This window comes from Lampris incognitus, chromosome 9 (assembly GCF_029633865.1).
Source record: "Lampris incognitus isolate fLamInc1 chromosome 9, fLamInc1.hap2, whole genome shotgun sequence".
Classification (NCBI taxonomy): domain Eukaryota; kingdom Metazoa; phylum Chordata; class Actinopteri; order Lampriformes; family Lampridae; genus Lampris; species Lampris incognitus.
The window spans coordinates 36,388,687-36,399,022 of record NC_079219.1 but is presented as its reverse complement, the minus strand read 5'-3'; the positions used below and the strand labels follow the sequence as shown (position 1 = coordinate 36,399,022).

The following is a 10,336-nucleotide window of genomic DNA, read 5'->3' as shown; positions in this document are numbered from 1 at the left end:
GAGTCTGAGCAGTGGCCCCCACAGGACTGACTACCAGACTAGACGGAATGAACTCTTCCGCTTCTGCCCACTCAGGTCTAGGCGAGTCTCCAAGTGATGAGACTGCTAGCCCCACTGCATCCCCTGAAACCGTCAGGCCATCTGCACTGTCCTCCTCATCGGACTCTGCGCAGTCAAGCAACTGACTGGTTGTACTGGACTCCTCACCCTGATCTAACTCAGGAAGGGGCAAGAAGTTGACCTCCAACAAACGGTTCCTGTGCACCACTCTGGTGTGCCCCTCTGCATCCTGAATCTTGTAGACGTGGATATTGGGGTTGACACCGACAACCGTGTACACTCCGTTCTCCCATTTGTCAGCCAACTTTCTCTTCCCTCGCTCACTCTGGTTCGCAACCAAAACACGATCCCCGACAGACAGGACAGTGCCCTTGGCGTGTCTGTTGTACTGTCGCGCCTGATGCTGCTGCTCAGCTGTGGAGTGCTTCTGAGCGATCTCCATTGCACTCCTTAGACAGGAAAGCAGAGACTGAGCATAAGAGTCATAGTCAACAACGTGAGGATCATGCAAAACCTGCCTGAACATAACATCCACCAGCAGTCTTGGGACACGCCCATACATCAGGAAGAAAGGTGCATAACCCGTGGTCTCGTGAACAGTGGCATTGTACGCGAGCGTGAGAGAATGGATCTGCTGAGGCCACTGTTGCTTCTGCTGAAGCGGAAGGGAACGGAGCATATTCCCCATCGTGCGATTAAAACGCTCTGTCCCGCCATTATCCATAGGATGGTAGGCCGTCGTGTGGGACTTCGCTACACCCGCCAACTTGAGAAGCTCTGCAATCAGGTTGCTCTCAAAGTTTGTGCCCTGGTCAGAATGTATTCTCTCCGGAAACCCGTAAACACAGAATACATGATCCCAGAGTTTCTTGGCGACCTGCTTCGCTGTCTGATTGGTGCAGGGGAACGCGTGAGCAAGCTTAGTGAAGTGGTCAGTAACCACTAAGACATCGACTGACCGCTGCTTACTGTCCTCAGCGGACCAGAAATCCATACACACAAGCTGCATCGGTGCGGAAGTTTTAATGTTCTCCAGGGGCGCGCAAGCAGCTGGCTCTGGGGTCTTCCCAAACACACATCTCCGACAGCATCTGACATATGCTCTGATATCCCTCTCCATGTCAGGCCAATAAAAACGCTGCCTTGCAAGAGAGAGAGTACGGTCCTGGCCCTGATGACCAGTGTGATCGTGGATGCCAGACAGTGCCTTGTCTTTCAGACTCAGAGGTAAAACATACTGAGACCTCCTCTGCTTGGACACTGGGTCCTTTGTCATCCTGTACAAGACACCATCATTGACTTCCAACTTCTCCCACTGTTTCAACAGCCTGAGGACCTTCTGGTCATCACCATGCCTCTCACGTCTCGATGGCCGCTTCCGAACAGCGACAAAGGGCAACACCTTGGAGATGCAGGGGTCCTGCTCCTGACTCAACCTGAGCTCCTCGGTGGATAACATTGGCAGTGTATCCTGACCACCCGACAGATGCTGAACGTGCTGGACCAAACTGAGTGCTGTGAATACTGATGCATCAGGCCAGTCACATTTGGCTTGACAAAAAGCCCTGACCTCAGCTGCATCACAAGCAAACCCAGATCGCGCACTACTCACTGTTTGGGACTGGCAACTGAGTCTGAAAACATCCTGCACAGAGTCCCCCTCAACCCCGGCTTCCTGAACAAGGGCCGGGTAGGGCTCCCTAAGTAGCCTCTGACTGACGGGCTTGGAAAAAGGGTCGCGACTCAAGGCATCCGCCACCACGTTTTTCTTCCCTGGCAGGTGTTTGAGATTGAAAGTGTAAGACGCCAACTTAGACACCCAGTGGATCTCACACGCGTCAAGCTTCGGCTTCGTTAGGAGATAAGTCAGCAGATTATTATCTGTCCAAACGGTGAAGCTTTGACCCTTCAGCCAGTGGCTGAACTTTTCACAAACACTCCACTTCAGCGCCATGAACTCCAGTCTATGAGCTGGATACTTCCGCTGTGAGGCACTGAGCGACTTGCTTGCAAAACCAACAGGTCTGGCCTTGGACTCTCCTCGGGGCACTTGAGACAGCACCGCGCCGAGTCCGTCCAAAGACGCATTGACCGACAAAATGAAAGGCACCTCAAAGTCTGGATGGGCAAGCACCACACACTCCAGTAACATCGTCTTCAACAGATCAAATGCTTCCCCACATTCCACCGTCCAGTCTGCGGAGGTAAGCTTACGGAAGCTGCCATGGGGCTTCTTATCCTCAGCCGACCTCCCCCTCCTCTTTTGTCCAGCTGTAAGGGCGAACAGGGGCTTAGCCACGGAGGAGCAGTTGGGGAGGAAATGCTGGTAGTAAAATACCATACCAAGGAAAGATTTGATCCTACGAACAGATGGCGTGCACCCATCACCTTCCATGAGATCCTGCACTGTCATGTTGGAGATGACCTCTACTTTGGAGGGATTGACAGACACACCTCCGCCATCAACCACGTGGCCCAAAAGCCGCACCCGCTTCTGCAGCAGATGACACTTTTTCGGAGCCAGTTTCAAGTTGTTCTCCCTCAACCTCTGAAACACAGTGCGGAGCCTCGACAGAGCCTCAACCTCTGATGGCGCGAAGACAAGAAGATAATCAAGATAGCACAAAAGCTTCGTGAAGTTCAGATCCCCAAAGATCCCAATCATCATTCTCATGAAGGCTGCAGGGCTATTACAAAGGCCCTGTGGCATGCGATTGTATTCATGCAACCCAAGGGGAGTCGTGAAAGCAGTGTACTTCTTGTCATCTTCATGCATTGGGATGTTGAAGAAGCCAGAGGTGAGGTCCATCGTACTAAAGAGGCAGTTACCACCCAGCGCGGCAAGACAGTCCGACTGGTGTGGCAAGGGATGAGCGTCTTTCAAGGTCCGAGCATTCAGCCATCTGAAATCAGTGCAGATCCGAAGCCCGCCATCCTTCTTCCATACCATAACCAGCGGTGAAGCGTATGCGCTCGAGGACTTCCGGATAATCCCTTTCTCCTCCATATCAGTGAGAACCTGTCTCAACTTCTGATAGTGGGCTGGGGGAACCCTCCTGTAGGGCAAGCGAAAGGGGCGCTCATCCACCAGATGGATGCGATGTGTGTATCCTGTGACCTCGCCACAGTCCAGAGAGTCCCTGGAGAAGATGTCATGGTACTCAGTGAGCAGCTGAGTGAGCTGGGACTTGCATGCCTCACTAACCTGACAGGAGCTGAGGTCAATGTCACGGAGTCCAAGCTCTGACAAACTCCTAGCCGGCTGGACAGGAGAACAGGCACTACCTGTGGCGTTGGACTCATGCCTCCCCGCAACTGATTGCAGTCCCTGGAAAACATTAAAGTCCTCAATCGCCAAGCATGGAAACACATCAGCCAACTTGCAGTTCCTTTTCAGCGTGATGGCCTTGTCAGATGGATTGACAACAGTCATGGGTACCCACCTATCACCCCAGAGCGGTGTGACAAGTCGACCTACGAGGACACCGCGTGGCATGGCCTTGGAGTCTGTCGGCTCCACAACAACAGTGCTTCCAGCTGACATAGGCACCTTAGCAGGAAGTCTGCCCCAGACTAAGTGCTCGTGCCTCGGTAAGAGTGTCACGGCCTGGGTGAGCTTAACAGTACCTATCTTCTCAGGAACTGCACCACCCCTCCAGCGCTCTACATTCGTGAACATGGACAAGAACTGTTCAACGTCAGGACTAGACGGATGTTCCTGTCTGGACACGATGTCCCAGTACTCAGTACCACTCTTGAGTACATGGGCCACATGTTTAATGACGTTTGTGCCGACTATCAGATCATCATGCTGACCGGGCACGACCAGAGTGGGTATGACAAAGGAAACACCATAAAGCTGCATGTTGAGGTCATAAAAACCATCAGGCCTAGTCTCCAGACCACCGCAGCCAATCAAGATAATGTTCTCTTCAGGCTGCTGCTTCTCAGGTAAAACACCCCCAGAGCGGAGCTTCTCTACTGCATTTTCACTGATACTGCATGACATAGAGCCAGTATCCAACATGCCATTAAGCTGCACACTCTGGTTGACAAGAACAGGAGCATAGAACAAGTCACTGAAAGCCTGAATCCTCTGTGTCGCCTGAATGACCATACGCGAACCCTGAGGTGCTTTGGCACACTTGTCATCATACCATTTAGCCAAGTCGGAGACATCAGTGAGGGATACATCTACATTACCCACACCATCCCTCTCTAGGTGTGGGTTTAGTAGTTTAACGGACGAGACTGACAACGAGCTCTTCCACCAGGCTGAGAACGGAGCTGGTTGGGCGGCTGAGGGTGAGGACAGTCCCCCTTCCAATGACCAGGAGACAAACAGTTTATACATCGGTTCTCCCGGCTGCAGTGGGAAAATGTGGAGTGATCCGGAGACTTACAAACCCTGCACAACCGCTGCGGTGCGTCTGGCACCCGCCCTGCGGCGCTAGCTGGCGGTTGAGTCCGCGTCGGTGTCTGGACCGCAGCGCTAACTGGAACCTGAGTCTGCATTGTGACCAAACGGTCTAGCAAGCTCACCAAACTCCTCATATAGTCATCACCGCCAAAGACAGGTGCGGGAGACGGTGTAGGACACCTTGCACAAAATGGTGTAGATGACGCATGAGCCGGGACGGGAGATGGCACCACCGGCACGGTCGTGTTCAAGTCGGGAGCCACGTCGACTACAGGGACATGAACCTGTGAATGGAACCTACGCTCTACCGCGCCTTCTTCACGTTGTCCACCTGCAGCAACACGGGACTTCCTCTCCAGCACGTGCTCATCAAGCCTCTCTTGGATCTCGCTAGCAGACCATTTCCCTGCGGACTTGAACTTAAAAACATTGGCAAGAGACTGATCTGGACAGTGTTTGATAAACATCATGCTTACCTCGTGGCTTGGCTCTTCAATACTACGGCCTTGCCGCTTCAAGCATTCGTCAGCCACCTCCACCGTCTTATTAAGCCTAATCCAATACTCCATAGTGTCCTCACCTGGCTTGGGCAGCGTACTGTAAAAGTCCGCCAGGGGCATGCTCGAGTATGTGAAGTCACTAAAGTGTTGCTTCAGTATATCAAAAATAATGTGGGGGTTCGCTAGGTGGTCGACAGATGTGTTGCGCAGCTTTATCCTCACCACGTCCCTTGCTTTCCCCATAAACTTAGCTAGAATCTCATGTGACTGCTCACTAACTGGAATGGCTCGCTTCCTCAAATACAAAGTCATAAGGCTCTCCCACTCATGAACTGTAAACTTATCAGAGCTATCGCCCCTGAAAATAGGAGGCTCCCTAGCGTCTGTCTGCATTACTACTCTAACACTAGGCACTGTCTCCGAACACTGTTCAGCAGACCTAGCACTGTCTGTGTGTGTGTGTTTCTAAGCATTTGTTTTTCCTGTAGCTTAGCAGTGATTGACTCTCCTATCTTCTCTGCTAACTGAGTAATGAGCATTGCTAACTCACCCACTGGCTGCTCGCTGTTACCTAGCACAGCCCCTTCGCTGATACCTGGCCCGTTCTATGTAGCGTGTGGAGGTGAACTGAGGAGTGCCAAATGTGGTCAGGTCTCTAGGTCCTGGTGCTCTGGTGTCTGGTTCCCCGCCCTCTAAGAGCTGCCCGAAACTCCTACCTACACCTAGACGTAAACCCCCACCCACATCTAACTGGTACCCTCTCTCCATAGCACACTGGCGATCCAAAAGATCCTGATCAGCAATGTTACCCCCACCTACGTACGAACCACCCTCTGCCATGTTCCTACCTCTAACACTCAGATAAAATAAAAAATAAAATAAAAAAGTGAAAAGCTCAATTCATTTAATCTAGAAATCACTAAGAGATTGAAACAATCACACACATATAACAAATTCACCAATAGATTAATCACATATACACATATCCAGTAGTTTACATCAATAGAATATTCACACGAGTCCTTCAATCACATCAACATTAACCTTTTTTCCTTTTTTTTTGTCGTGTGTTTTTCTTCCTTCAGTATATACAAATGTCCTGTTCACAAGCCCAGTCCATGGTAACCACAGCTATGACTGTCCAGTGTCCACACAGCTCAACTCCAGTCCACTGTAACATGAGCGTACAGTCTATAGAAATACCTGAGGACGTCTGGGGCTTGATGACGACAGCAGCCTCCCGCGGCGAGCAACTGATGTCACTCTCAGGATCCAGGAGGGTCACGGCACCAATGTAACGGGGGCAGTCCTATGCTGTTCTATGCTGGTCAGCCTGCTGCACGCCCGTCACTCTCATCATTAGCTCTGCGTTGTGTTCTATTTTCGGTGGGGCCCCAGGTGTTGTGGGGGGCCCTCAGTCTCTCATCATCATCATCATCATCATCATGATCAAGGAAGGAGGGGGGACACACAGGACTCTATTTGGCCCACCTTGCCATTTATTTTGGTTTCAAACCCTTCGACAAACGTCCAGTCCTCCAGCGGGAGCGGTGTTTCTTACGGACGTGGGGGTCGAAGTTCAACCACTGCCCGGACTTCACTCGTGTGCGTTAGAAGGAGAAACCGTCCACGGGACTCCGATGCAAGAAAGGATAAACAAGTATTTGATCCCACAGCTTGCAGTATCTTCTTACAGGGATACTCAAGGTTACGTTCTCCTCAACCAGCAAAACTGTCCTACGGTAAGAAACACGCGTGGCTCGGCTCGATCGCTGCTTGAGACTCCTCCCACAAAACAAAAAATGGCCTCTCCCGCGTTCCCTCTTCCGTGTACCCACAAGACCTCTCTCTTAAAGCGACAGTACATGTATATGACGGTCGTTGGAAAACATACATAAAAGTAAATAATGACATAAAATAAAATGTAGTAAACACAAATAACAGCACACAGACAGGATTTGGTGATATTTCATACTCAAACAAAATAAAATAAAAACATTAATTTTAACCTGGTTACATTATCCTGGTCAATGATGCACTCACACAATTTTTCTCCCCATAAATATTTCATTTGGAACAATCAAGACATTAGGTTTAAGAACAAATCTTTATATATTAAGAGATGGGTTGATATTAAAATTTTACTTGTTAGTCAATTACTGAATGACAATGGTCAGCTTTTCACTTATGAAGAATTTCTTTCTGTATATGGTTTTCCTGTTACACCAAGAGAATATTCTATTGTATTTGATGCAATACCAGATGGAGTTAGAAGGTTATTGTTGTCTGCTCCTAAAGGTAAAGTTGTACTATTCCAGGTTTAACTCCTGATGACATATGTATTGATAACTTGTGTCCTTTATTAAGTGATAAAGCCACTAATCAATGCATTAGAAATATTATTCAGAGAGACATTGTTTCTAAACCTGCAGCCGTTTTCTACTGGAATAATATTTATAATGACATAGATTGGAGGAACACTTGGATTTTATCACGAAAATATTGTATTACAAATAAGGTACGAGAAGTTACATTTAAACTGCTTCACAGATGTTATCCAGTCAAATCCCTTCTTGTAAAATACAAGATTAATATTGACACACTCTGTTCCTTTTGTGGCAATGCGGATGAAACCATATGTCATTTATTTTGGGATTGTACCTACTCTCATGTTTTTTGGATTGATCTAAATAATCTCATGAATAACAAAATTGACTCTTCTTGTAAACTGAACATCCAACATGTTTTATTTGGTCTGTCACAAAATGAGGAAATAAGTTCAGAAAAAATGTATATTATCAACCTTCTATTAATATTTGCTAAATTTCATATTCATTGTACCAAATTTGCACACCAGTGTCCAAACATTAGTGTATTCAAAGCACTTCTTTCATCCTATTTAGGATCTTTAAAAGAATGTATGAATCCTAAAGCCAACAAAACCAGAAGACTATGTGAAGAATATAATTTAACTTAAATCCTGTATCTCGAGCTTTTTTTATGGATATGTAAACTTTAATTGTGAGATAATTTATATTTTTGTAACTACTTTTTGTCCTATTGTGATGTAATATTCTCTTGTTTATATGTTTTGTTCAATAAAAAAAGCCGTTAGCTATGGAGGTGGCGTCAGTTAATGATCGTTGGCAGTTTTATTTCAGACTGCAGCAGAAAGCGCCGTTGTGCTTGAGCTTCAGAAATGTTTAGGAAAATGTAGCTTATGTGGACTCTAACACACTACTTGGCCAATAAAAGAGCTTCACGACCAAAAGGGCATTTGATTCAGGAAACAGCGATGCTACCACCATGCTACTGTGCAACGTAGCTAAACTAATAACTGCTGCCCAACACTGCCTATCCATTACCACGACACGCTCTTATGTCACATGAATTGAAAATTCTCTCTACAAACCTCCTCATATGCTGACCATCTTTAGGTCAGTATAACTTGATTATCTTTTATTGCTCCAAGTTTCTCCAAAGCCACTTAGTTCTGCAGCATTGCACTCAGCCTAGTCATTTTCTGCTTCATTACAAGTAAGCAGGATGCAGTGTTAAGATTTGGGACGGAAAGATAAAGTCCACACTGGGAGAATGATGTGTTTCTCCTTATAAGGTTATCCACTGCCTCAAATGAGAAATCAAATAACGAGGTGGGATATTCCTGCATCCTTTACAACATCAATATTTGATAAATCATCGTGAAATCTTGAAATGACTTCCGAGTGGTGGTTGTGGAGCAAAGATGAACTAAACTAAACTGTGTGTTATTTTCTCTTGCAAAAGAGGTAATGACCAGAGAAAGAATGGGGAACAAAATGTTTATTGAAGTGTTTCGGAAAAAAAGATTCAACAGTCACTTCATATTTTATGAGCCCTGTAGAAATGCTCCATCTGAATATGGTCTCTTTACTCAGCAACCTCACTCCCCTAAGGTAAAGAAATGGAAAAGAAAAACAAAACAAAACATTGAAATGTGTCATTGTAATCAGAATAAGGCTTTGCAAAAAAAAAAAATCTGAATAACAACTCTTAATGGGATGTCTTTGGTCTAGTTCTGTGAAATTTATGACTTACGCTAGGTTGTATTCTTCAGTGGTTTAATAATTTGCAATAGAAAATCAATCCAAAATCTAAAGTAAATTCATTTGAGAACATATGCATGTATCACCTTTCCAACATCACGGCTCCTGGCCCTCATCTTGTTGACCTGGGACTCAGCAATGTCTGCTCTCTCCTGGGCCTCTTCCAGCTCATGCTGTACTTTCCTTAACCTGGACAGGTGAGTGTTGGCCTGCTCTTCCTATCGCGAATTTGAAAGTGAGAGTTTTTATTATCCAGGTATGGGCAAAATAGAGATACTAGAAAAGATCAACACCCAAATTCTTCCTCAAGGACAGATAACCTGTAATAAATCCTTATTGGATTAAGGTACTGACATTCCGTGGGGTCAAATTGATTAGTTTTGATGTATACAGTACAAGTAAGTCCAGGGCAAACACCATGCAACTTAGAGTTAGTTGTTTAGTCTGAAGGACACTGTAATACATTGTTGAACCTCTTTGAGGTGTTGCAGGCCTAACTCAACGACACACTTCAAATCAAATCAAATCAAATCTATTTTATTTGTATAGCCCAATATCACAAATTACAAATTTGCCGCAGTGGGCTTAACAGCAACACAACATCCTGTCCTTAGACCCTCTTATTGGATAAGGAAAAACGCCCTAAAAACCCCTTTAACAGGGAGAAAAAATAGGAAGAAACCTCAGGGAGAGCAACAGAGGAGGGATCTCTCTCCCAAGACGGACAGCGTGCAATGGATGTTGTGTTCACGCAATTTACATAATACAACATTGAAAGAGGATAACAGAATTATAATGGACATGAAATTTATGAAGAACATGATGCACAGGATGCCAAGCAGTGTCCACATGCCAACGGAGCAGTCCAGGACCCAAGCCACGCGACCAGCATCATCATGTAATAAGAAAAACTTAGGTGAGGAGTGGAAGGGCAGGCAGCATCCAAATGGCGGCCACCATCACCACGGAGACCTGGGAGGAGAACCGACTGCACATGCATGCAAGAGAGACTCACATGACACCATTCAAACACAGAAAAAGAGAAAGGAGAAGACATCATTCAGAGAGAGAGAGAAGACATGTTAGAGAAGAGAACAGTTTGCCATAGTCATTAGCCATAATCAATTAAGTCATCAATTCGTCATAATCTATACTCGATAATCTCGTCGACAGAAGAGTGGTTGGTAAATTCATTGAGACAGAAAACCAACCCGCCATCCAGTACAGGTTGTGAAGCACTCAACTTAAAGGCAACTAATTGTAAACTAAGG

The 10,336-nt window shown here is 46.5% G+C and overlaps 1 pseudogene; it reads right to left on the bottom strand.

The window, feature by feature from the left end:
• Nucleotides 1–8,889: 8,889 nt before the first annotated feature.
• The window catches only part of LOC130118534 (myosin heavy chain, fast skeletal muscle-like), a 33,101-nt pseudogene continuing 31,654 nt past the window's right edge, over nucleotides 8,890–10,336 (bottom strand).